Source organism: Oxyura jamaicensis, chromosome 4 (genome assembly GCF_011077185.1).
Source record: "Oxyura jamaicensis isolate SHBP4307 breed ruddy duck chromosome 4, BPBGC_Ojam_1.0, whole genome shotgun sequence".
NCBI classification, from domain to species: Eukaryota; Metazoa; Chordata; class Aves; order Anseriformes; family Anatidae; genus Oxyura; species Oxyura jamaicensis.
This window is the reverse complement of record NC_048896.1, coordinates 1,582,788-1,608,946: the sequence shown is the minus strand read 5'-3', so window position 1 is coordinate 1,608,946 and position 26,159 is coordinate 1,582,788. Positions and strand designations below refer to the sequence as shown.

Sequence of the window (26,159 nt, the reverse complement as noted above, 5' to 3'; positions counted from 1 at the left end):
AGAAACCTTGGCTCAAGCCTTCCAAATCCCAGCTGCCCTAATACTGTTTTGGCTCGCTTTTTGTTTGCTGTTCTGTGCCTGTGCCTGTAGGGTGCAAGCAGGTAACATCTTTGGGCTCCACTCTGCAACCACTGCAGCTTGGGATATGCTTTTTTTTATTTTATTATGTTTTTTGTGTGTTTTTTTTTTGTTTGTTTGTTTGTTTTTTGAAGCAAACTGAGACTCTCATTCCAAACAGCCTCCTTCAGGAGTTTAGGTTTAAAAGTTGGGGGAAACTGAAGCATCAGCCTCTCAGTTTAAATTCCCCTGAATTATTTGCTTAAGCATCATCATATGTAGAGGTGTAGCTTAACTGGTCAGAGAAATAATCGTATTTCTCAGGCTCAGGGACATGGAGGGAAGAGAGGTGCAGAGACCCTTAATGCAAAGACCAGGACATAGGGTTAGGCCGATTTAGCAGTGATAACCACTGCTGGAAACACCTGCATTGGTGGAAATGTCTGCTCCACGCCTCTGGTTTCAGCCAGCTTACGTCAAGCCACTCAGATAAAGTGTGTGCATTTAAATTACACATGGGGCTCAGACAGTGCGGTCACTGCACTCTGTACCCTAAAGAAGGAAGAGATTAAAAGTGTACTAACGGTTAAAAAATAATAATTAGGTGCTTTGACCCACTTTTCTTACTGCTGGGTGCCTGTGCCTGTGAGGAGCATCTCCTGAGCAGCGCTCGGAGCGTGCTGCCTCACCGTGCAGAAACAGACGGTGCTTCAAGGCAGACGGTGCTCGCTCCCCTCCCAACAGCACTTGCTGGGGCAAAGAGTTACCTATTTGTGGAAGGAAAAAAGAAGCAAAAATGCATGTATATATATATAATACATATATATTTTAAAAGGCAGCTCTCAGCTGCAGCCTGTTCTGTATAACAGTACATACAACCTGCAGGTGTGAGCATACACAAGGGCTGAGGCTGGGAGGAAGGAGACAGACACCTTATTCCCCTTTCAGTTTCAGCACACAGAGCATATATACAAGAATATAATGGTGGTGGTGTAGGCTCTTTTTGAAAAATAGGGGGCTCCGGCCTTTTTCACCATGGGGTGAATGGGTGCTTCCCTTTCCCAGTAAATAATAACATGAGAAAAGAGAAACAATGAGAAACATTTACCTCCTAGAGCACAGCTTTCAGGATGAATTTCTGTTCAAGCCAAGAGAACCATATGGGTGCTGTTTTGTCTTCGAAGGGGCCTAACGTGTGTTTTTATTTGTGCTCATTTTCAGAGAGGGTCCAAAGCAGCCACCTGCTGCCAGAAGCTAACCACAGACTAGATTTCTGTTTGCAAAAACAACGTGATCTTTCTGTTTCCAAGAAAGCACTACAAATCTCAGTTTCCAGTAAATCCTGGCCTTGATGGTTCTGTGTTCCTCCTCACCGCCGCCACCTCCGAGCTGCCGTGAGAGCCACGGGGTGCTGCATGGGACATACATTACAGCAGATTTGAAATTTGTAATACTCAGTGGCACTTCCATCTTGTTTACAAGCCTTCTGAGGTCTTTTATTCCTTTCATTCCATAAGGATATTTCCTTGTCTGACCCTATAACAAGTTGTCATTTGGGTGTTTTAACTCCATCCCGTTTTTGCCTGCCATAGGGCCAAATTCCAGTGCCACACGCTGGGAAATCCAGAAACATTCACAGGATGCAACCACCCTTACTCTGCCTTCATGAAGTGCCTTCAGATAAAACGCTCGCAGAATGTGAGAGGCAAGTAAGCCCTCAGTTTAACAAGCAGTAAGCTCCAAGCCCTTGCAATGAGGAGACGTTTCCTGCTCTGCGTGACACAGTTGTGCCCGGGGGCCGCGCGGCGGGGGGCTGCAGGCACAGGTCCGCGTGCAGGAGCTAATGCTTGTGCTGGATCCCAATTCAACATTTTCCCTGGATCCACTGCAGTCTGACATTAGCAGAGGGACTTCTTCCATGCGGCCGGAGGGAGAACACTGGGCTCTTTATCCTCCACTTGTGGCAACGGAGGGTATGATCTGATTGCTAGGAAAAAAAACAGCAGGAAAAATGAAGGAAAGTACATCAGGCTTTAGAATGCCATTAGAGTAAGCAATTTTGCTAGGAGTGCACTTGGAATAAAGTGATCACACCGTTTTCTTACACATTTCTTAAAAACAGTGCAGAAAGCAAACCTAGGGGATGGGCAGCTCGGTGTGCTGCACCCTGGCACATGAACCAGCAACTTTGGGAACTGAGCTTCAGTTCTCTGAAACCATTAATTTTGGCCCTGCGAGTGGCCACATGCACAAATAAATATGCCGAGTATTTGCAAACATTACTGGAGGGGGAAATGTGCCCGTTTCTTTCCTGTCAATGCAGCTTCTTACGCTTCAGAGAAAGCAAGGCTGCTCTCAGAGCAGAGCAAGGACCCGGTGTTAGTTTAATAAATATATTCCAGATGGATATTCACCAGATTTGGAGGGGGGAGGAGGGAAGGAGGTAGCAAAAATACCCTCTTTTGATCATTAATGAAAACTCTCCTTCCAGGAATGCTGTTGCGTGTCCCTGCGAGGGATGCTGAAGACTAAACAGAGCTTGTTTTCGGTTTAGCCCACTGGAATCTCTTTCATTTGTGTAGAGCACATCTCTGTGATGCTCCGCATGGGTTTTTGGCCTAAACACCTTTAACCTCAAGACGGCTCCACACAGCTGTCCAGATAAAGCCTTGTGAGATTGAGAGCAAAGGGCACAGAGTTTGGAGATGGTTCTTGGTGCAAGGCAGCATATTTTGTCTAGCAACGCTGTGTGTGCCGCAAGCGGCTCATTCTGTTTGCACTGACCAGCAGTTAGTGCAAAATGTGAGCACAGGGCCTGGGTCCGCTCACCTGGCTCTGCCTGCACGGGGAAGAAGACCCCGCAGATCCACTTGGCATCTCCTGGCCAGGGCCAGATCCTGCCAGCACGCATGGAAATGCGCTGAGAGCCATCTTACGCTCTTGTCCCTGGGTTCAGGATGAGGAGGACAGGTGGTACGGCACGCAGACATGCTTGAGTTTCAGCAGACCAGACCAGATGTGGCAGCAGCCCCTTGGAAATGCCAAGAAGTGGCTCCTCGGTCAGCAGGGGTCTCCTGACGGGGTGCCTGGGCCTGGCACCATGCCTGGAAAGGGACCAGGATCAATTCTTGCTACTTGCTCTTGTATTTAATCTCAGCCAGTTTAATAGTATGCCTCATGCAAGAATTGCATATATCCCAGGAGTCAGCCTGGGTTTCTATTTCCTTTCTGAGTAACTCTCAGATGAGACAGCCCCTGTTTTCTGACCTTTTCTCTCTCCACGTTACTCACAACAGGAAGCCTCTGGAATGGTGAGCACTTACTGCTTACGTGAGTGAGGGCTGAGAAATGTTACAGCCCTTTTACCATCATTTTTCAAGAAAAATGGAATGGAAAGCTCTCCGTAATTGGCCTTGTGCCTCTGCCTGCTGTCAGCAGCACCTCCTGCCACCTCCATGTCCTTCACCACCCCGACTTACTATGTCAGGGGTTCCTGGGCCTCCCAAGCAGGTTCACGTTCCTCCTCTCCCCTTTCTCAGGTGGAACACGTATTCCTGCAACTCCTGGCTGTGTCAGCAGCATCCTTGCCTGTTCAGGAGAGCTGGTGCTCCCCAGCTGCCCTGCCTTGGCCAAGGAGAGCCACGAGCCTCTGAGCATCCCAGAGGGGTTGGCAGGGCAGAGCTGCTGCCTGTGGGAGGACGGTGGGTCCTGTTTTTTAGAGCTGGCCCCGACCTGCCATGAAGAAGCATCACAATCCATGCACGAAGTCTGCCTGCGCTCACCTGCACTGTGCAGGATTGGAGGGGGCAGCAGCCTTGCCCTGAATTCGGGTGGTTTTCTGCTTCGGGTGCAGCACGATGACTCCTCTCAGGGTTAATCATATCCTGTGGTAGGAAAAACAGACCTCAGGGACGTGAACTAATAAAGCAGAGGCACTGCAGGATGGCTGCCAAGGCCCTGAGGGACTTCTGCACATCCTGAGGTCCTGGGGACTTTCATCTGCTAGCCTACCTGGAACCTCTTCAGATCTGAATTGCACTGCTAATACCAAGCTGATCTCGCTGAGTGAGGGTTTGATGTCAATGCAGTTAAAGCTAAAATGAAACTCTGTGAGCTGGGGGGTTTCCAAGGTCCAGCAAATGCCCCAGGGTTTTTGGGTTATCTCTGTCCGTGGCAGAGGAAATTGTAGTGGGTCAGCATTGGGCAGGGGAAGGAGCAGCAACAGAAAGTGGCTCTGATGGCTCAGCGATAGCACCCTTCCAAATCATATTTCTAAGTACAGTAACTCTCCTGTGGTGGGAAGTCTTTCTGATGAAATAACCCCTGCTCCTTGCACACTTTCAGTGTTACACTGAGCTGACATAAATGTAAAGGCACTGGCCTCAGCGCCTTCTGCAGCTTCCAGCAAGAGGTGCCTGGTCTTGTGGCCCCTGCCACAGCGGCCGGACCTGCAGCTTGTTACATATTTTGGTTTTCTGCTGTGTGTTGCTACTGGATGCTCCTCTAAAACAATGAGCTGCGCTGTAGTGACACATGCCAGTTACACTTCATGCTCGTGCAGGCCACGTTTTGTTGGTGAAGTGACTCTTAGAGAGAGTTTTGAGAGTTAACATCTTTACAAGGGAAAAATCATAGAAATGTAAGATATTAGGCATCAAGGCTGGGAAAAGCTTCTCTGTAACAACTCTCCTGCACCAAGGCAGACGTCAAGGAGCAAAACATCATAGCTGTGGCCAGGCTGTGTGCAAGGAGCCTCCTGGGTCTGGTGCACGTATCTCTCTTGCTTTGTCTAACTGCAGCACTCCTCGGGCAGCAAACAGGGGAAGCTGCTCAGCCCCTCCTCCACGCCACCCCCCAAAAAACAAGAACTCTGATAATAAAAAGCTAAAGTTGAGAATTAATCAAGCACTCAGACCAGAGAAGCCCAACGGCTGAAGTTTTGATCCCAAATTTAATTTGATTATGCAAGAGGCACAGAAATGCTTCAACCCCTGGTTTCCCTGGAAGTTGAGATCTGTGCAGGTTACCCGGGCTCTAATCCCAATTGCAAAGCTCATGTCAATACAAACCACAGCCCCTGGGCTTGCTGGGAGAGGGAGGAGATTTGGGGCTGCTTGAGAAAATTGTAAATTGGGGGATTTGCTTGTTTCTTTTTAGTTTATGTTAAACTTTGATAGCTCTTCTTTATTTCTGTGTGGAAACTCTCCAGAACAGCGCTGCCTTTACAGTCCCGGCTTGCATAAACACAGCTTAGGTTCTGCCTGGATGAAGGGATCTATATTTAAATAATCGTGGCTTTTATGATTGTTTTTGCTACAGAACTCTATAAATACAAGCCTGCTTATCCGAGGAGGGTGCTGAAAAGGCAGCTACACGGCACATGAATAACAGGCAGCAATGCCAAAAAGCTGCTTTCTCCTCCCAGAGACACAACAGGGCAGCATGCTTCGTCACAGCTCCTGCCCGCCAACCCTGTGCAGAACAAGAGCCCTGTATTTGTCCCAGATGTGCACTCTGTGCTTTTGTTGTTTGCCAGGTGGCTGGAATAGGTGCTGAGGATGTGTTCAGGCTGGGGTAGGAGTTGGGATTCTGATTCAGGTGGCCTTCCTTGGGTGCCTGCCATACCAGGTTAGCCACAGGTACATATATTTCATTTTCAGAGGCTTACGCTCGTTTGAAATTAGGAAAAACACAAGCAACGGTTTGAACCCTGTTAGCATGGGTCCAGAGGAGGATGATCGAAGGGCTGGAGCAGCTCTGCTATGAGAAAAGGCTGGGAGAGCTGGGGATGTTCAGCCTGGAGAAGTCTTGGGGGAGACCTCACCGTGGCCCCTCAGTATTTAAAAGAGTCTGATAAGAAAGATGGGGGGAGAATCAAGAGGCAATGGTTTTAAACTAAAAGAGGGTGGGTTTAGATTGGATATAAGGAGGAAATTCTTCATTATGAGGGCAGTGAGGCACTGGATCAGGCTGCCCAGAGGAGCTGTAGATGCCCCATCCCTGGCAGCGCCCTAGGCCAAGGATGGGATTTGGGCAGCCTGGGCTGGCGGGAGGTGGCTCTGGGTGGGCTCTGAGCTCCCTTCCAGCCCAAGCCATGCTGTGATCCTATACAAGAAGGCCACTGGGCACTTCTTGCTGCTGGTGCTGCGGTAGCTCGGGCAGTGCCATGACGCTGCCCCAGGCCCTGGCTGCGCTGCTCACCCGCAGCCCTTCGGCGGGTCGGTGCCTCTGCCGCAGCGGGTCTGGCACAGCTCCTGGCAGCTTATCGGCCCCTCTCTTACCACACTAACAGAAAACCGTCCTCTGCTGCCGCTGGGGTTTATCTCGCCCCCAGTATCACAAGAAAAGAGTAACCTCTAACGGGCCAGGCCGGTCACTTCCCTGTCAGCAGGGAGCAACCGCTGTGCCCAGCGTGCGAACGGGGACATGAGGTGGTGACACGCCGGGGCTCCAGGCTGCTCCCAGCCCCGTCCATCCTCGCTGGCTCCCTCACACTGCTCCTTAACAATCCCTTTATTTTGCCAAAGCATTGTTCAGGTGGCTCGTTCCTCAGGCAGGACACAAAGGTTGAAATGTTTCTCCTGAATCCACGGAGCGGACCTGGGGCCGAGCACGCTGAGCACCGCAGTGACTCCGTGCACGGCCGCAGCTTCGAGCTTCGCCTTCTCTCTTCTGCCTTTCCCATAGATGATGGGAAAGCTCTCGGCTGGCATCTCAGCGACAGACCCACATTGGGCTGCAGGAGATAACCTCAGTTCTCAGCTGCTCGGGGCCTTGCTCGCAGGCTGCAGAGCCACGTGGGCAGCCCTTGCCAGAACACCAAATGTACAGGGAACTCAGCAAAGCCAGCGCTTCACATTTCTGCAGAGAAGCTTTCATGAGGGCTATAACAGTCCACACCTCCAGCAGGCTCCATTACAAGGCACTCACAATAGCTGCTGCGAGAAAGGCAGCTCAGATTTTTTTCATAGCAAGAGAAGATGGGAAAGGTGGGAACAAGCCAATTTTTTTTCTTCTTTCTCATGCAGAAAAGGGTCCTTATTCATTTTAATAGCAGGTTCTCTCACACAGCTATCAGCTCTGCCAGCCAGACAAGGGGAGAAGGGCTTCTTCTGCAGCCACCTCCTGCAGACGAATGCCACATAGACCTTCCCTGAGGATGGGAAAGCAGATCCATGACAATCTCAAAATGGAGAGCATTAGCCCTGAACAAATAAGTAGATTGTAATAATGGATACAATATGGAGGGTTCCTTGAGGAGCCAATATTTGTATTCTTCACAGCTGCATCTTTTTCTTTTTCTGTTTTTTCTTTTTTTTTTTTCCTTTTTAGCCTGAAGTGCTCCCAAATGCTTTGTGCCATGTGGCTGCTTCTTATTTGCATCAAAGACCTGATTCATTGCTGCTTTGATAGATTACGTCTGCTCCTGCAAAGCAGATATACAATGCTCGTCGGAGAGCATGGCGAGCCTCTCCTGCGATGGCACCCAGCGCGAGCCGACGCGCAGGGGACAGCGCTCCAGCTCCGAGGTGTCGGCTGAGTGCTGAGGCTGAACGTGGAGCCCCCAGCACCGAGCTGGGGCCCCCAGGCCTTGATCAAGTGAAAGAACAAAAAAAGGGAATGGAAACAATAATGAGGAATGGGGTTATTGTAGGAGAGAGCAAGTAAAAGAGGTTGCTTGGGGACAGTGAGGAAAATGCCAGATAGGAAAGCAATAGTGCTCTGAAGAAAGACAATGGAGAAAGGAGAACTAGAGTGAAACAATTGAAAGCCCATGCTAAAACGGAGCAGAAGGAGCTCTGATCACAGGCAAGACGTTTTCATAAAGGTGCTGCAGCTTTGTTTGTTTCCAGCTTCATGCACATTTACAGGATGCAAATAAAACTCTTCTCCCCTGCATACATAATTAAGCTGAAACTTTGGTGCTAATGTTATGCCACAAGGGAGACGGGCTTTTGCTCCCTAAAAGAGAAGGGAGGGGGAGATAGGAATGGGAGGCAGCCAGAAAATTAAGGGAACCTGAGCCACCTGATGGAACGTAGGAAACCTGCACCACGTACACGGCAGGAAACAAGAAAACAAAGCAAGCAAAGCAAGAGCATCACATTAAACTTGACAGTAAAATGTTTTCGGATGGCATCAGTTCTTTCTTCCTGGTGTTTCACCTGCAGCTTGTCTAGATATGACATTTAGCACAAGTTTAAAAACAGACCAATATTTCAACAGCGAAAGTCTTGGCCTTTAGTCTGATGGAAAAAATCGATTCCAAATGTTGAGTTTTCAATACAGACTATAATTTTGTTACATTCGGATTTATTCTGCTTGCTTGCTTTCCTTTTTGTCTTCTCCCTCCTCTCTGTTCTCCCGAAATTGGCTCTGATGCAACCTTCTCGTTCTCCAAAGCCCCTTTGCAGCTGTGGTTCATGCAGCAGGAAATGAGCCTCTGCCCTGCCTGGCCCAGGGAGCAAACCCGCCCTTTCAAAATCCCAGAAAACAGGGCAAAAATGCAGGACCCTTGCTGTATTCAGCATCTTGCAAATTTTATCTTCATGCAAAGCAGCAGTAAAGCATGTTCCTGAGTTGTCTTAAAACATTTTCCAGTCTAGTTTATAAAAATTGGTGCTGAACTCACTTTGGCTTGCTCCTTTTCTCACTAGCGCATGGACAAGCATCCTCCAGCTCTAACATGTTTAAATTATGGGTGTTTTGAGCATTTCTGAGGATCCAGCTACTCGGATTTCTTAGAAATATGACCACATTCATGTCGGGCCAGGCAAGCAGACCTGATTTAGCTTCACTGGCGCTGCTACCAGGTCAGCTGCAGAACTGCCTGCGTATTTACCCCGGGAGCGATGACTCCGCTCCAGTTCCTTGGGCCTGACTCTTCCCACCCCTGCAGCACCCAGTGCATCCCGTGTGCTCGGTGCCACCAGGCTGCGGGGCTGGCACCGGCTCCCTCCCACATGAAGAAGCTGGATTTGCTCAGCTGTGTGCTTTTGCACCAAAACACAAGGTAAAAGTGCCACGTTACGTGCACTTACCGCTGTATTTGCTTGGGCCTGCCTGTTGCCAGTGCTTTGTTGCAGCACGGCGCTCTTCAGCTTCACTGTGTTTTTTTCTCGGTTTGGCTCTTGGCTTGGGGGAAGAGCTATAAAATTAGGGGTAAACACAGCTAGTGTTTGGAATTAGACTGAATCGGGATGTTTGATTCCTATCTGGGCCCTGTCTGAACAATCAGGGGAGGAACTAAGCAGAGAGAGCCTGCAGAAGATGAGGAAGGCGTGGGTGAGGCCGGGCAGGTGTCCGCGTCCAGCTCCTCGCCTAGCAGTGCTGTGCAGCAGCAGCATCCCTAGCCTGGGGACGAAGAAGCAAGCGAGAGCCACCCGCTGCAGGCTTCCCATGAGGACAGCATCCGTGCCAGGGCAGTGCTCGGGACTGGCACCCCAAAGCTTGAGGTCCCCTCAGCCAGGCGGCTCCTGTGCTTGCAAGCGCTGCTCCGAGGCTCTGCAGGGCCAGTGGGGCTGGCTGCTCCGAGCCCGCTCACAAATGCTGTTTTCCCCCTGGGTCCTCCTGGCTCCCTGCAGCAAAGAGCAGGAGCGAATGTGTTAATTACAGGGGCTGAGTTCAGTGAGGAGTCAGAGCTGCTGCTAAATATACGCAGCCAGCCATTCGGCTGAACACGGCCGGGCAGCCAGACGCGCCCGACTTTCACAAACAAACACCGTGCTGCACCTTCAGCCTCCGGGGACTCGGTCGGCTTTGAAGAGGCCCTTTCAGCTGCTTTCCCCCATCATTTCAAAAGGTGCCGGGGCACAATTAGTTGGCCACGGCTGACCGGCAGCCTGTGTCAAGCTTCAGAGGAGTCATGCTGCCTTTCAGCACTCCCGGGCATCGCTGGCATTATTCACAGCCGTCCCCTCTCCCAAAGTCCAAGCAGCTTGCGAGGGTGGCAAGGGTCAGCGTGGCTTCTTCTCCCCGCACGCGGAGAGGTCAGCAGCAGGGCTACAGCAAGGAGCCAGGGTTTAACTCACTTCTCCTAGCAGGCCCTGCTGGGTTTCCAAGGAACTCGGTCAAATCTGGAGACTGGGACGAATGAAGATGCAGGGTGTAGCCTGGGGCCAGGACACACAGTGTTTACACACAGTCTGCTCCATATAATAAGTGAGAGAAAGAATCATAAAACAGATGTTCTGTGCAAAGTGCAAATTACCCAGGCGCTGAACTTCATTCCTTTCCACTTAAAACACCCATAAATGCATGGTATGTTTATTGTGGGTTGCAAAGGGGTTTGCTTTTTGTTTTGCACCTTTATCTTTGGCTTTGTAACAATAGCAATGTTGATATAAAAATATATTCTAGGACTTCATGTGTGAGTTTTCTGGAGAACTTCTTTGCAAGATGTTTCTGGTCTGCAGTGGCGGGGAAGGGACCGGGGGGAGTTTCTATGTTCTGCTTGGAGAAAAAAGCACAAACAGCAAAACACAGAGTCCATCTGCATCACCTGCCAGACTTTTCTGCCAATTAATCCTGGCCAGTCTGTACTGATAACAAGAACCTGTCTTCTTCCTTCTTCACATGCCTTCTTTTTCTTTTCTATAAGGAGACCACTGGTTCCAGCTCTCCCAGGTATGCACGTCGTAGCGCGCTGAAATAGCTGAAATAGCAAGGAAACAGCAAACGGTACTGGACTGAAAAAAAAAAAAAATCTCCAAGCTTCGTTTCTTCACTTAAAATGGCATTATGTGGTAATGATAGAGTGGACATATGTACAGAGCCTCTGTACATGGAGTGGAGTGCTGGAATAATTCAGAGCCTCTGATGGTATCTCCTATTTGTTTAGATAGCGTCAGTTAACGTTAAATCACCTCTGCTGGTGATGACTTGCTTCTGGGGTTCTATGGCAAAGAAATGGCAAATTCTCTGGAAGAGAGATGCCTGCACCTGTGCATGCAGAACAGGAGGCATGTTTCATCTACCTGTAAGGGAAACTCCTGCTCCCGGTGCCCTACAGGCTTTTCCCATTGTGCTTTTTTCCAAATATACAGCACAGAGTGCTGCTTTGCTCTTGATGGACCAGATCCTCGGCTGGAGAAAAGACTCCTAATTGCATTGGGGTGGATGGAACCATGCCAACACACACTGGCTGAAAACCTGCTCCATTATACACTGTTTACTTTTGAGGATCTAAGCACACACGCTTCCAACAAAGTTCTGTTTGATAAAAGTTTGTTTGCCAGGTTGCCTTGCCTCGGTCCCTCCTGAAAGTGTACACAACAGAATTTTGTATATAATAAGAGAAAATGAAATGAGTGTGTTCCAAGACCTTGTTTGCAGGTCCTAACGAACTCAAGAGATGGGCGGCTTTGCTAGACACTAGCTAAAATAACCACAATCATGATTATTATTACCATGAAAGTATGGAAAAAAGAAGTTTTTATTATGGGCTGGAACTAGAAACCCAGAGCAGCTGCTAATCATCATGATAAGTGAGTTGTTGGCTTGGAGTTGTTGTTTTTTTTGTGTGTGTATCCGGGTATTTACTGTACCCGACTGCAAGCAGAGTTTTTTGTTACCCAGGCCTCTTGGTAACCTCTCAACAGGTCCCCCAAACCTTCCTGATGTGCAGTATGGAATACACTGTAATTGTAATATTCCTCTTACCTCACTTTTCTCCCCTTTCTTGTTGAAGGCTTCCCTTTTCTATTTCTTTGCTTTCTTCCTCCACTTTTTTGTTTGTTTGTTTCTTAACTCACCTACAGCAGCCGAATTAGCAAAGAAAAAATAAATCACAATTCCAAATTTTCTAATGGAAGAATGGGCATGTTCTTGGCACTGCTTCTCACCATTGTTTTGTTAAGACCAACTCTCCTTAGCTCTCCTTTTCCATTCCAGAGACTGCCTTTCCTTTATAAGCCCAGATTTCTTCCCATTTGTGCTCTCTTCCTCCCTCCTGACTCATTTCCACTTCTCATTCTGGCTGTTTCTTTTCTCTTTCCTTTTCCTTCCTCCAAATGTTTTCTGATCTTATATTCTGCTATTTTTAATTCCTTCTTCCCAGGCCCGGATCCACCCCAGACCCATTAGCGCCTGTTCCTCTCTACCTTCTCTAGACAGAAAGGACTGCCTGGGCAATCATTTCCTCAAATTCCAGCTTTTTCTAATCCCCTAGTGACTCAAGATGAGCCTTTGTGTGTGAAAGGTGGCGTCACCACTGTCCTTGCACAGTCCTTATGGCTCTCCAGGAATTTCAAAATATAGTTCAATCTCCCTCCCCTTGACTCGATCCATTCTGCCCTGTAATTTTTGACCCATCTAACCATGGCCTTCTTTCCAGGCAGTTTGGTCACTCTGCTACCCATGCCAAATATTTCTTCTGTACAGCTTTGCCATCTGGAACAGCCTGCATGCCTTCAGCCTCGCCGACTGGCCATACAGTTTCTAGTTTCAGCTGAAAAAAATTTTCCTTTACTGTCATCCCATAGCAATCTGAATGTCGGATGTAGGCAGCAAACATTCAGTCATTTATTTTCTGCGGTGTGGGAATAGTTCTCGTACTTGAAGCAATTTCAGTTTTAAAGGAGCCCTGGAGCTTGTGGAATGTGGGCAGTTTTTAGATCTTTCATTCTAAGTCTCACTAGCAACTGGCTACGGTTTCTGTATGCTTTTCCACCAGACATCCTATTTGCTGGAATTGCCAGTGAATACCTTGCTATTACAAAAGATATATTTAGAAGGGAAAGTTAAGGGGGAAAAATGATTTTAATGAAAGGCAAGAAGGAAAGGAAAAGGATTTTTCTGAGCGCTAAAATACTGCATTATTACCTGCAAAGGAATTCTTGTAATAATCAAAGGTGGGAGGTCCAATAGCCTTCAGTGCAAAGAATGCTCAGCATTCACCCCCCAAGACCTTCTTTATTCTGGATATCAGGCACAGTGTGCTCGTGATGGGGAATCAGACCTCCGTATATCACACAACACCGGTAGTCGTAACTTCTAAGGTTTAGCTGGCAACGAATAGATACTGAGTCTGCAAATTCAAAATAGTCCTTGAATTACTGCCTCGAATTCAAACTTCCAAATCACATCCTGATGGGTCTCTTTCAGAGATCTCCCCAAAGTACAAATATGTCACTTCAGAAATGAAATCCCCGGGGCACTAGATACGCTTCACTGCAGATTAGCTAGAGCCTGTGGAGTTATAAGATTCCTGAGATGGAGTGCTGAAGATTCCTGGAATTCTCTCAAAGGTGAAATGATTAACCAACCTTTCTTTTGTTCCCAGAGCACAATGATGCAGAAAGCAGGTCTGCATTCACTGACTCCCGTGCTAGACTTATCTTCTACCATATCTGCAGTGTTCACAAGCCTTAAATCTGAGTTGGAATTAAAGAATCTCATTTCAGAATTATTAGTGAAATCAAAAGCTGAATATTAGTGACAAATTAAGACATGACTTAGAGCAGCAGCTTATTTTTCCGCTGAATCTTTTTCTGGAGATTTCAATCTATTTTATGGGCATAAAGAATTATTAATGTATCTTTGACCATAATAAAACTTGTGATGTGCTGATCCACACTATTCCACAGGGCAAAAACACTGTTCCTTTTCTGTACCAGAATCAGGCCAGTGGTCACATATGAGCATTAAAACTTTTGGAAGCAGTAGAAAGAAGAAGAAAATTCAGGGCATAGACCATGACAGAGCTTTTGCCAATTATCTTGTCAGGAGGAGAAGGAAAAGGCTGCCCCTCTTCTCCACCTGGAATTGGCCATTGACCCAGCTACCAAATTTTGCTTTTCAGATCAGAAAGGATAGTGCAACAAGCTGCTCAGATAAAGAAGCTCTCATGCATCTTCTGAGCTTAAATGAACAGGGGTGGGAGCACAGACCGCAATGAACAGATAACGGGCTCCTTGCAAGAGGCATCTTTTAATGTGCCCATGGTGTTACTCCGAAATATGCCTACTCTTTTAGTGCTGCTATAGCACAATGACAGCACTGGCCCTTCTTCTCCCCCACACAAAAGTAAAGGAGCTTCATTCAAAATCTTCAGTGAAGTTTTACTGAAGATCAAACACAACAAAACAGAAAGAAAGGGATACCACTGCAGCAAGTGCCCAGCACACGACACAACCTGGCGGTGATTTGATCTGGTCTTTGCTTGCTTTATTTGCTGAGAACATACTCACTATTCTAAGTAGAATTGTGAAGTTCTGTTGATTGTTTTGTGGCATTTATTTAACAATATAAGTTATCAGTTATCTAGAAATTGAGCAGAAGCCGCCACCTCTGGCCTTCCTTAACACTGCTCGCTTATTTACGAGATGGCTGGGGGGTTGTTTTGGTCCTGCTCAGCACGGGCGTCCAGTATGTCATATTAACCACTTCCACTGGTCTCTCGAGAGAAATTCTCTGGCATAAAGCAACAATTTCTTCTATTCATTACAAAACTTCCTATACTCATTAAAAACGTATCTAAGATCCACCCAGGGGTAAGTACGTGGCAGCTCATTTTGAAAGGCCAGTTTTTTGGTCTGTTATATAATTTGCATCTCAGCCTTGAGCCTAACTTTTCCTCCACACTGGCGTGACTGGCAGTTCCCAGGGCTCCTGTAAGAACGTGGCCAACAATTTCATTTTGCACCCGCACAGAAGCCGGGTCCAGGCTGCACGCAAGTGTTCCTTGACCTGCGGTTTGGCTGTAAAATGCCAAAGGGGATTAAAATGCTGTAGGTCGAGGCTTCGGTGCTGCACGTGGCCTGTCTGCTTTGTAGCACGGGCAGTGTGAGGTGTGAAGCCCCATCCCTATCCCATCCCCATCCCCATCTCCAAACCCATCCCAGCGCCAAACCCCATCCGCATCCCATCTCCATCCCCAACCCCTTACCCATCCCTAACCCCATCCCCAACCCCTTACCCATCCCTAACCCCATCCCCACCCCTGCCCCCCCCCCCACCCCCCCCCCCCCCCCCCGGCCCCTCCGCCCTCCCCCCACTGAGGGCCGCGGCCACCTGCGCGCAGTCTCCGCCCCCCCGCGCCTCTTTGGGCGGCAGCGGGCGGCCGCGGACCACCGCTCTGCCGGGCCGTGGGTTGCCGCGCCCGCCCGCCCCGCTGCCGCTCCCGCCCCTGCCCTGTCCGGCCGGCCGGCGGCGCAGGCGCAGCGGCCGCATTCCATCATGGCGGAGCGCTCCGTTGGCGGGCGGCAGCGCCGCGCCTGAGGCGGGGGCAGCGGCGCCGCGCACGGTCAGTGCTGCCGGGGGGCCCGCGGCTCCGGGGCTCCTCGCTGGGCTCCGGGCCGGCGGCTGCCTGGGCGGGGGCGGCGGGGCTGAGACGGGACGGGACGGGACGGGGGAGAGCGGTGGCGGCGGCTCCCCGCCCGGGGTGGCCGCGGTGCGGGGCAGCGGGAGGCTGGGGAGCGGGCTGGGGCCGGGGCTGGGCTGCGTGAGGCTCCGGGGTGGCGGTGGCGCTGTTCCCTGGCAGCCCCGGTGCCCCCCGGGTGTGGTGCGCTGCGTTGGGGTGGGCTCCCGGCTCCCCGCGCTCTCCTTTCCCTCCTCCCTCACCCCCCGGCCCGCAGCCCCCCCCCCCCCCCGCCCCGTCGCCCCCCCCGCCCGTCCCCCCCCCGCCCCGGGGGGGGGGGGGGGGGGCGGGGCGCCGTCCCCCCCCCCCCCCCCCCCCGGCGTTCTCCCCGCTCGGCCGCCGGAGCCGCTGCCTGCGAATGCCACGTCGCCTTCTGCCTGTGCTGCCTGTTCCCCTTGAGCGAGCCGGCTCCAGACGCCTCCCCCCCGCTCCTGCCGGGCTCGGGCAGGGGGAGGTCAGCGCTGCCAGCACGGCCTGGGGGGGGGGCCGGCTGCCCCTCGACCCACCTCGGGGCACGGCGGAGCTGGGGGACCCCGCTGGGGCTGCTTTCAGTGCACCCCATTTACTGCCTCCTGCCCAGGGCTGCTGGCTGCGGCCCTACGCGGTCGCCTTCCCGCTGAGGGCTGGGGGAATCCGTGGGGGTTCGCAGCCCCCAGCCCCTGCAGCCCCTCTCCTTCTCTACACAAGCAGCACGCCACGAAATCCCCGTTTGCGGAGCCCTAACGCCTCGCTGGCAGGTGGATTTGCTTCCTTCCCCAGCTGATCCCTCGCTTTTGCGCCTTGTGTTTAAAACTTGCTGCTCGGACGTCTTGTTGGAGCGAAGGAAGTTTCTGCAGGGCTAACGTATGTACTTTCGTGGCTGGGGCTGTATGAAGTTTCAGTTTCTATCTATTCTTGGAATAATTTGTCTCTCGCCTGTCCCGTGGCGGCGAGGTTTTCAGCGTTGTCAGTCGTCTGTGCTTCACCTGGCGCCTAGTTGTGAGCACGGACACGGTACCACTGCAGCCAAGTTCTTGGATGGCCCGCTGTGCCTGCTGGCGTGCCCATAGCCACGCGCCTGCCGCCTCTGATTCCTACGGCATCTTTAACTTATTTATCGCTACAAAACCTGGTCCGATAGGGAAATAATATCTCACTCACAGATGGAAAGACTGAGGCACAGAAATATTTATGGCCCAAGGTCACGCAGGAAGTATGTGGTGAGGCAGGGAATTGAATCTAGATTTCCTGAGACTCAGATTAGTATTTTAACCAAGGAAGCATCCTCTCTGTATTTTAAGCCAGTAAATTGTCCTTGGAGTTAATATCCAGCGTAAAAGGGAGTACTCTGTGTCTTGTGCGCTATCTTTGCAAGCAAAAAGCAAAATCCAGGTGGCTTCCCACGCTCGCATTCCTTTTTCCTGTTTTATGTAATTTGTATGTGAAAAAGGATAAGGTGGAGGAATGGGAAAGATGTTGACTTCTCAAGACTGTGTGGAATCATGCATGCTGAAAACCAGCCAGCTATTACGCCGTCCTCTCGTTCAGGTCTTGGTACCTTACTGTGTTCCAAATCCCTGAAAGTTTTGGAATGCTGTTGTTGTCTGGGAATAATTTATTGTGAGCTAGAATCAAGTCTCATAGTCCGTACAGCTGAGTTGAAAGCAATTTACCATTCATTGGATCGGAGCTTGTGATTTTTCACGCAGCAGCCCCTGAATAAACAGAACTTGTGTTGACTGCCTTAGACGTCTCCTGGAGCAAGCTGTTACAAGTCGTTTCGTAGGCTCGGTGCTGCTGCAGCGAATTGTTGAAAAACTTGGCCTTAACTGTAGTTATTCCATTTCGTTGTCAGAGCGCTGCTTAATTTCAGCTTCTCGGGTTCTCTATCTGCACAGATAAATACTAGGAGCTGTTTTCATTCCCCTTCTGTAAGGATCGCTTGTTTTTGTTTGTAAAGTTCCCTAGTTAATTTCACTGGAGTGTTTTAGTAGCCAACAGTTTTGAAGAATCGAATGCTAGAATGGTTTAAAGCCGTAATTCCTGGCGTGTTCACCTTTAGAGAGAATAAAGATAACTTTGCCTACACAAATCTGCTTCCTGCCACAGCCCTTGATCACAAACTGCATCTTTCTTTGATGTTGTACAGAAACCAAATCTGCAGCAAAGTTGAATATAAATGCTCTATATGACACTTTTAACGGTCTCTTGTTTGGGTGCTTTTTGGAGGCTAGCACTTGCATCGTGTTGACAGTGTGGGCTGTCACACCCACACCAGCGCTCTTTCATCTTTTACATTTATTTTTAGAAAAGGTTTGGTGGGTCCTTAAAAAACAGGATTTCATGTGTGCTGTGCAGACAGTAAAAATTCTAGTGTTGTGCTCGCGAGAGCGCCCGGCCTCGGCACCCCCCAGAGTCTGGTACGCTGGGGCTGCGTGGGGATTTGCAGACCCATTTGTACACCCGCTATTAAAAATAGTTTGGAATCCGTTTGGATGAACTTCATGCAAATTTAAATGCACATTCGAGGTTGGAAGACTGAAGCCAGTGCTTTTATTTGATGACCTGCCATTTCTCCAGCTTTGAAGACCTCTCGTCAAACTGTAGAGGTATACCTGTGGCTTTTAAGAAAATATACATCTGGGAAGGCATTCTGCGATATGTCACGACTGATGCAGAGTGCTGTAAGAATGCCTTCCCTAGTTCTATATTGTGTTTTTTGCCTGTCATCATTTTATACGGACAGAGAAGAATTTTCAATTTACCTCTGAAAGCAGTTGAGAAAACCCCACCGTTAGCCGGACTGCAACAGTCAAGAGACTAGAGGTAAAAAATAGTATTTCTCGCTTCTGACTTCGGTGCGTCTCAAAATGATCCAGCCCGAGCTATTGGTATTCAAAATTGTGGTTGCTCGCTGCTCCAGTTTCAAGGCTGGTGAATATCGGAGAAGTAACCTTTTCATTTTTTCACCTGTTTTTAGCAAGTTGTCATGAAGCTTACCAAGGTCAAGATGGTTAGTTTTCAGCTGTTATCTTTGCTGCAAGCCAGACCTTAACTGAAAAGTTTTGGATTCCTGAGTGAGGAGCACACACTGAACCCTTTATTGCATTCTTGAAGAGCTTATTGTAAAAGCAGCGATAATTTATTCTTTCAGTGGTGCTAACACAATCCTTTCTGTGTATTGACCAGCAAAGACAGACCACTGGCTCAGCGCCCTTAGTCCGTTTCAATCTTAATGTAAATCTGCTATTGTTCCCAATATCTTGATTGATGTGCAGAAATGCCTCCGTTTGCTCAGGATTCACTTTCCAGCACCGGGGCCTGATGCTTTATATCTTTTTGTCCATGTCTCGTTAAAAGTGGTTCAGGAGGACACGATGAGGCTGCGACTTGGGCAACATCTGCGGCTTCGCGACAGTATCACCTTTCTGGTGGGAGCAACAATGGATCTGCTGTGTTGGCAGGAGGAAGCTGCGGGAGCCGTGGCTGGCTCGGTGCAAAGTTAGCCAGCGTAGTCTAAACTACTTCAGTGAGCTCCGGGGGCACTGACTGCTTCCTGCGGTCTGGTAAAGCTGCAGGACATGCAGGCCTGTGCCATAGCTTTAGAAAAAACATACCGTAAATCAGCGAATATTTGTCAGACTAAGTTTGGAGACCCAAAATGGTGCAATTCACGTTCCTCAGCATGCAAACAGTTTAGGAACTGGAGTTAGGTACTCGACCCAGCGCCACGAGAGAGGTGATGACTTTTACACCATAAAAAGTAAAACCTTGAATGGCTTTGGTGACTGCTGAAGTCATCCATTACCTGCTCCTGGTGGCGCATCTTTCGTGGAACAGTTCTAGAATAAAGCCATGCCTCCCCGTAACAGTAAACCGTGCCCATATATTCTGGATTGTACAACTAATCTGTTTTCAGTGTACCCTATCAGAGGGTAAATATGTTCCTGGTAATTTCAATTTGGACACCTTTTCGTATGGCTTGGAAATTGACTCCCCCGTTATTGTCATATAGAAGAACAGAGCACTGAGCAGACGACTGGGTAAATACACTCACTCGCTGGCCGCAGAGTGCGCTTCATACGGGAACCGTCGTCGGTACGTTCAAGTTCCTTCTCACGGATTAGATCGTAGCGTAAGCAGCGGAGTGTCTTTGGCCAATGTGGCATTAAACGTATGTGCAGTGTGTTTACACAGTTGTCGGGTTTTGCATTCTGTACACAGAAAGGCTGTGAAAGGTCTTTTGATTCTTTCACAGCGGAGTCTTCCTGGAGTTTTATTTGCAGAATATAGTGGAGTTGAGCACTGGCTGTTCTCTGATAGCTACTGCTCTTTTGTTCAATCTAAGTTGTTTTCTGCATGGTTTTCTTTTTTCACCTTAATACTTTGTGCTTGCCAGCCACTGAAAAAAAAAGTTCTGTTACGTTCTTTCTTGTCTACAGAAAGAAGACTGAAGGACAGTACGGCACCTTGCTCATACTACAGCAGGCACTGACCGTGTACCGTTCATCAGCAGGAGCAATTTCAAGTCAGGAGAGTGACAACGGTAATTAGACATCGTTTACTGTTCTCCCAAATTTTATGAGGCTTTTTTTTCCTGTAAGTCATTTTAAGGTGAAACAGTGTACAAGTATTGGATGGACTTCTAGGCTTAGAGGCTGAGGACTCTTTTTTTCCTTCTTTTTCCCCCCCCCCCCCCCCCCCTTTTTATTTTTTAGAAATTACTGGGTAACATTATCAAAGAAACAATGAGTTAGGGAAGGAAGAACTGATAGAGTTCTTGAGGTAAGAAGAGGCTCAGTATTTCCACATGAGCGTTATTGATTTTATAATGTAGCAACCTTATCTTTATTTTGGCATTAATCTCACACTCCTTCCCCAGATGGAATTTTTGTCTTAATGAGACTTGCATAATTGGCCTTTGTATAAAGAAAGTAAATTCTGTTTTTAGCAAAAGGCATTTCCTGTACAGAAAACAGTTCAAATGAGTGGTTGCTTACTGATAAGTGTCCAACTGGATGGCATAACTTAGACACGTTGAGTTTGGTTGGAGCTCATGAAATCCAGCTCTTTGGTCATGGAATAGATCAGGTCATGGAATTGATCTGTTTGTTTAAAAAACAATGGCAGAAAACTGCCATCAGTGCAATGGGTGTGTTTTTTTCTTGAGACCAAGAACTCTACACCTTGCTTATTTTTTTTTAATGAAGGTTCCTGTGAATTATATTCTCTCAAATTAAACAGTAAGGCCCTTACTGAACCATGGCAATTGCTTTCTTTAAAAAAAAAAAAAAAAAAAAAAAGCCAAAAGTAAAGACAAGTTTTAGAAGCTGTTGGCTAAACAATGTATTTTACATGGAAAGAGAGTAAGCAGCTCCAGTATAAAGTACTTATGGGGGAAAAATCACCTTTTTAATGTAAAGACGCAAAGTGGGTTTTTAATTTTGTAAGGAATTGAAGTATGTCCTGAAGGCCATAATCACGTTTTTCTAAAACAAACTTCTCTTACAATGCATAAAGTGCCTGTTGCAAGGGTGGAGGTCTGATCTTTAAGTCATGTATATGAATTCGCGTGTCACTATTTGTGAATTAGAAGAGAGCATTAGTTAATATTTATCAGAATTGCGATCCATCCATGCTACACAACTATCATGTAGTTGTTAATTAGCCCTATCCTTTGAAAAGCTTTTGATTGTGTTTGTGGTGTTGGCTGCCATATAGCTTACAACAGGGTGAAATTGCATTTTTGTGTTGCATCAAATCAACGTAGAATAGAGCGTGATAGCAAATCCATCATTAAATACAAAACAAATCTTCGGTGAAAAAGTTAGAAGTGCCTTGTGAGCAAACGGATTCTTTTTGCAAGGTGTGATAAAATAACATGGTCGCTTTTTTAATATTACTTTATAGTCTTCTGGAGTTGAATGTGTATTTTGGGAGAAAATAGTCTAACCAGTTAAGCACGTGCTTCATCTCAAGTTATAAGCCTTTTTGTCAGCTGTTTAAAATCCTCTAGTAAATAGCTTCAACTCTGATACCTCTTCAATGGGGATCAGTTGCTCTCAGTTCTGCTTTGTGAGGTCTTAGTCCTTCCAAATGAGGGGCAGTGTCCTGTGCCCTTAATATACAACTTCGCTTAGGAATAAAGGCAGCCTTTTAATACTTGCATAGATTTGTAAGTATCTTTATAAAAAAATCAATATTGGATTGCACCTCCAAACTTGTTGCGGTTCACCTGGTTTACCAATAAATCCAGGTGCAGAAGTAGATGATTTGAGTGTATTATCCTGCATCAGGTGAACTGGGGTAGGTCATTTAATGCATGCTCCTGGCCTGTAATGAATGCCGGGTGAAGTATTGCTTAAGACTTGTGTTTGATCTCATCCATCAGATGTGGTAATTTAAGTAATTTATTGGTGTGTTTTTAGCCCTTGGTTTAAGTATTAATCTGTTTTAACTAGGCTAATTTGATCTGCTGGGCAGCTAAAGCGTTACATCCCAAACCTCTTCTCATGTTGTGCAAGTAGGCCTTTGGTTCGTATAGCAAAATAACTTTTCTTTGCTTGAAGGTTGCATAACCCTAAAATTGTAACAATGCTTTGTTTTCACTGCATCATTGTTCCTGGTTTTGAAGACATCTTTTGTAAGAGCTCTTACGTGTAAAAAGCTTGTTTGTTTGTTTGTATCAATCCATCGATCGGTTGCATCAGGAATGTTTCTGATTCCCAGAAGCAGATTGAATCAGAGCTAGCGGAAAACTAGCCCATGCCCTCCTTAGTGCCTACAGAAACCCGCTTGTTACTACTTCCACGAAGTCCTGATTTCAGTTCTGTTGGATTAGACAACAGCTGACCGATCTGACCGGTCTCCTGGTAGAGAGCCTTTCCTGGAAATGGGGTTGTTGCTGTTGTTTTTAATAATCTGAATGATTGCTTCCTCTCGGTCAAGTTTAAAAAAGTTCAAGGTTTGGATTGTGTTTGTATCGCACCGGCCGTAACAACTTGGTGTGTCTGCCATCCCACACTGCTCCCTGGGTTAGTTCGGGACGGGTGTACGTGGGTCAGGCACTGGAAGGGCCTGAGCTTCGGTGCTGTCCTGGTGTAACCGGCAGAGGTTTCGTTGGCTCGGACGCTGACTTCCCTGTCTGCATGCAGCGCGGCATGGCGTGTTTCATGTCTGGAAATATGCACTATGGGACCAAGTAGGTCAGCCGTGCGCTCTGCTAGCTGGTCCTCCGCCAGCTCTCGTTTGAAGATTAAAGAAAAGCTTTTAGAAGTACCTGGGTTTATTCCTTGCTGTGAGCTAGGGATTCCTCCCTGAACAGGGGAGGCTTAGGTGAGCAAGGTGCTGGGCGCTATTTACGTTCCTCTTGTGGCAGAGCTGTCTGTACACACAGTACAGACAGCTCTGCTTTGGATTTTTTCTGTTCTTTGAAACAACACTTTTTTTTCTGCTGAAAATGAAGAAGATTCGCAAATAAAATGTTTCTTTTGAAGGGAAAAAATTACTGTAAAAAGGGATTCAACTTTACATTCCACCTCAAGACTGAGTATGTCCCACAAGGAAGAATTGTACTTGGTGATCCAGATACTTAACCTGAATTTCAGAATCCCAGAGCATATGCAGCTCCTGTAGAAACTTGCATTTCCCATCTTGTAAATCTTGGCACCATCTTAAACATTCTGCTTCATCTGTTCAGTTCTGCAGTTACTTAAAGCTGTAAACACAGCTACCTTGGGGGGCACTGATGGTTTCTCTGTGGCTCTTACTGCTTATCACCAAGGTGTGGAACAGTTCCTCCTATTTTCAGGTACGTAACAGGGCCGGTGCTTTGAAGAGTGTACTGTTGTCTTTCTACAGCTGTGTGTATTTTTTTGCAGAGAAGCGCCCAATTCATTTTCCAGCTGCTCTTTACCACTGGTAACGTTATGACTGCACCATGAGTCCTGTAAGGATGCTGTCGTTACTTTTGTTCTCTTTGTGGGGTTTTCTTCTGATTTTTTTTTTTCTTTTTTTAATCAAATTTTCATCAAAGACATGCTCTACTTCTTGTGACTCTGCTCAGAAGTTTTCCTGGCTCAGGCATTTGTTTCTCAGTGGACCGTGTTGTTTGCTACTTCCATACCTCGTAAGTCACTTAGTCAGACGTTTGGGTGTAGCGTTTCAGTGGTCGGTTGTTAGTGGGTAAATAAACTGGTTTGCATCAAGGCCCGAACAACCTGAACAATGTTTTGAAATTGAGGGGGCACGGTTTCGCATTTAGAAAATTATGTTATTACAGTGCACTTATTAGAGGCTTTTTCACATAAGCCTGAAAATGTCAGGCTTTGTTCAGCTTCGGGGCGTTAAAACGAGCGGCTTAGCTTCTGCCAGAACATCTCATCTTCCCGGCCAGTGGAAAGAAGCAGTCAGTTTTGCTTCTGACTTCGGTTGTTTGTTTTTTTAACTGCACCGATACCGCTGAAAAATGTCTGAATCCCTTTCTTTAAGTTGAAATAAGACCGAAACACTTGAGGGGCTCTGTCCTTGAGCACTTCTGGGAGCAGGAGCGGGACCTTTCAGGAACTCCTGGCTTTCGTTTGGCGGGGCTGGGCACTTCGGAAGCAGCACAAAAGCGCTTAGGATATGAGCCTGCTTTGCTGGTGATAAGATAGAAAATGTAAACCAACTAAAACAGTAAAGGAAAATACCTAAAAGCAGCGCAGTGTTTGCCTCATAGAAACTGTAAACAAACTCGCTAGGCCTCAAAAATCAGTTCGGAAAATTATAGCATGATCAATGAGCATAATGTTAAATAACAGTCAAATCAAGTCAAATCTGATACCCTGGGATTGTTGGCAGGTACTTTCTCCTGGGTGGCAGCTCCTAATGGTGGGAATGGGTCTCTGCCCGCACTGGGACGGGGCTGTCCCCCTGTAGGGGCTCACCTGCCCTTCAGGTGGTGCTTTTGCCTTTTTTTCTTCGTGGAACAGGGAGCTCTGAAATCTTAAGGCATGAATATCAGAATACAAAGCAGTCTGTAAGTGCTAATGGCAGTTGGTTGTATAGTTTTTATTAGAGGGTGGAGGGAAGCAATTTTTTTTTTATTGCTTTCCTGGCACTGTTGCATCAGGAACCTGATCCGGATTGTTAAGGGAGGATGAAAATTGATCCTGTCACTCGTGGCAGAGTTCCCATGTGTCTTGCTCTGTTGTATCTGCTGTTTCTCCGGTTTTAGGGAGGTCTTTTTTGGTGGTTGTGACATTAGGACTCCTCATCTTGATCTTAATACTCCTTTGGAAAATACTCCTTTAGTGGTAATTTCTATGGGCAATCAAGTCTTAGAGTACTCTGAGAGGGGGGCATTAGTAGTTAACTTAATCATCCTTAGCAAAAAAAAAAAGGCGTCCCCTAATTTGCTGATTGCCTTTTCTCCCCTGCTGTCATACAGAGCATGTACACCTTGGGCTTCCCCTCTCCATGGGTCCTTCTTGTCAGTGGTCACAGAAACCAGCCAGCTTTCTGCAGCTGTTGGGATGCTGCTCGCAGTCCTTCTGGCAGCCGGCCTCATGTATCTGATCCTCAGATGGCTTGGTGAGGGCTGGAGGACTAGCTGGGCTGGTACAAGGTTTATAGTCACTTACTTCTATATTTTACCATGGAAACTATTAGCACCACATGGGAATAAGCATTTAAGGGCCAGTGAAACTTTCTGGGAAACACAGGGAGATGTTGGGTCTCCGTAGAGTTACGTCTACGTATCTGTGGCCTCTTCAGGTAGTCCCTGCCCTGCCTTTGAAAGCTTTCCAGCGACACAATTTTTGCAGTTGTCACTTTGGATGTGGTCCTAAGCAGAAACACTTCTGGGTGTTGGCAGTGGCAGTGAAATGCTGAGGTTTGGGGATTCACCTCTGTTTCCGCGTGTAAAGCAAGTAGATCCCTACCAGGGCATCCACAGAAGTTTAGGTGTTGTCACTTTTTCAGACATCAACTTAGAAAAAGATTTGAAAATATTTTGTAGAAGAAATAATTCGATGCAGCGTGCTGAAACCACGTACTGTGGAGTTGGGTGGGTGTTTTGTTGGGGCTTTTATTGTTTAACAATACAAAAACTTACCTAGGTCAAAATTGCTCATGCCTAGCCATACCTAGATCAAAATTGCATCGTTTTTTCCCTGCCCGAAGTATTAAAAATGTTTGAGCACGTCTGTAGGGTAAGTCATGAAGAGCGTTCTCAGTATCAAAGCTGTGGTGCCCTCCTGGATGGAAGCCAGACTTCACGCAGGATGATGCAGACAAATTCACTTGGGTGTCGTTATAAATTATTCCCAACATTTTAATCAAAACGTATATTTAGTTTTGAACAGATGACTGTTATGGAGTGATGGTGGTCTCTTCAGAGCTAAATTTGTAACTGAGCTTCTGTTAAGCCAGGTTCTGTTAGGTCTCTCACTCCCTTAATCTTGCTGAAAGTAAACCGATCCACCTAGAACGTCTCATGTGTGGTCCTGTGGCAGAGAACTATTTTGGGATCGGGATGATATCTTAAACACCTTGTTAGTACTGTTTATTTGAAAAACTTGGGTGGGAGAAGGTAGCTTGTATCTTTTTTTTTCCTCCTCAATGTTTCCTACCTCAGATTTGCATGGGGCATACATTTCAGATCTGGAGGGGTGAGTTGTACAATTCATAAATCAGGTTTGATCTCTTTGACGAGGTTATTCCTTAGCCTGGGGTTGGGGACTTTGTGTGCTTTGTTCTTTTTAACAGCCTTTGGAGATCATTG

The 26,159-nt window shown here is 47.5% G+C and overlaps 1 protein-coding gene and 2 long non-coding RNA genes across 6 annotated transcripts in view; 2 read left to right on the top strand and 1 right to left on the bottom strand.

Annotated features, from left to right (window-relative positions):
• The first annotated feature begins 1,648 nt into the window (after nt 1–1,648).
• Nucleotides 1,649–4,788, top strand: LOC118165737. The gene is made up of 2 exons (XR_004750202.1): nt 1,649–1,766; nt 3,354–4,788. It is a non-coding gene; the product is annotated as an uncharacterized LOC118165737 (long non-coding RNA).
• Nucleotides 3,360–14,087, bottom strand: LOC118165736. 2 transcript variants are annotated; one of them, XR_004750201.1, is made up of 3 exons: nt 11,719–14,087; nt 9,099–10,702; nt 3,360–3,941 (listed from the first exon to the last, which is right to left on the bottom strand). It is a non-coding gene; the product is annotated as an uncharacterized LOC118165736 (long non-coding RNA). The 2 variants fall into 2 exon arrangements; XR_004750200.1 differs by lacking the exon at nt 3,360–3,941 and having other exon boundaries at nt 6,556–10,702.
• A 1,062-nt stretch (nt 14,088–15,149) lies between these two features.
• The window catches only part of LOC118165734 (fibronectin type-III domain-containing protein 3a-like), a 44,856-nt gene continuing 33,846 nt past the window's right edge, over nt 15,150–26,159 (top strand). For all 3 annotated transcript variants that reach the window (XM_035323967.1, XM_035323968.1, XM_035323966.1), the window contains exons 1-2: nt 15,150–15,301; nt 19,837–19,940. The gene's annotated coding sequence lies outside the window, so the exon portion shown is untranslated. The remainder of the gene's footprint in view (nt 15,302–19,836; nt 19,941–26,159) is intronic.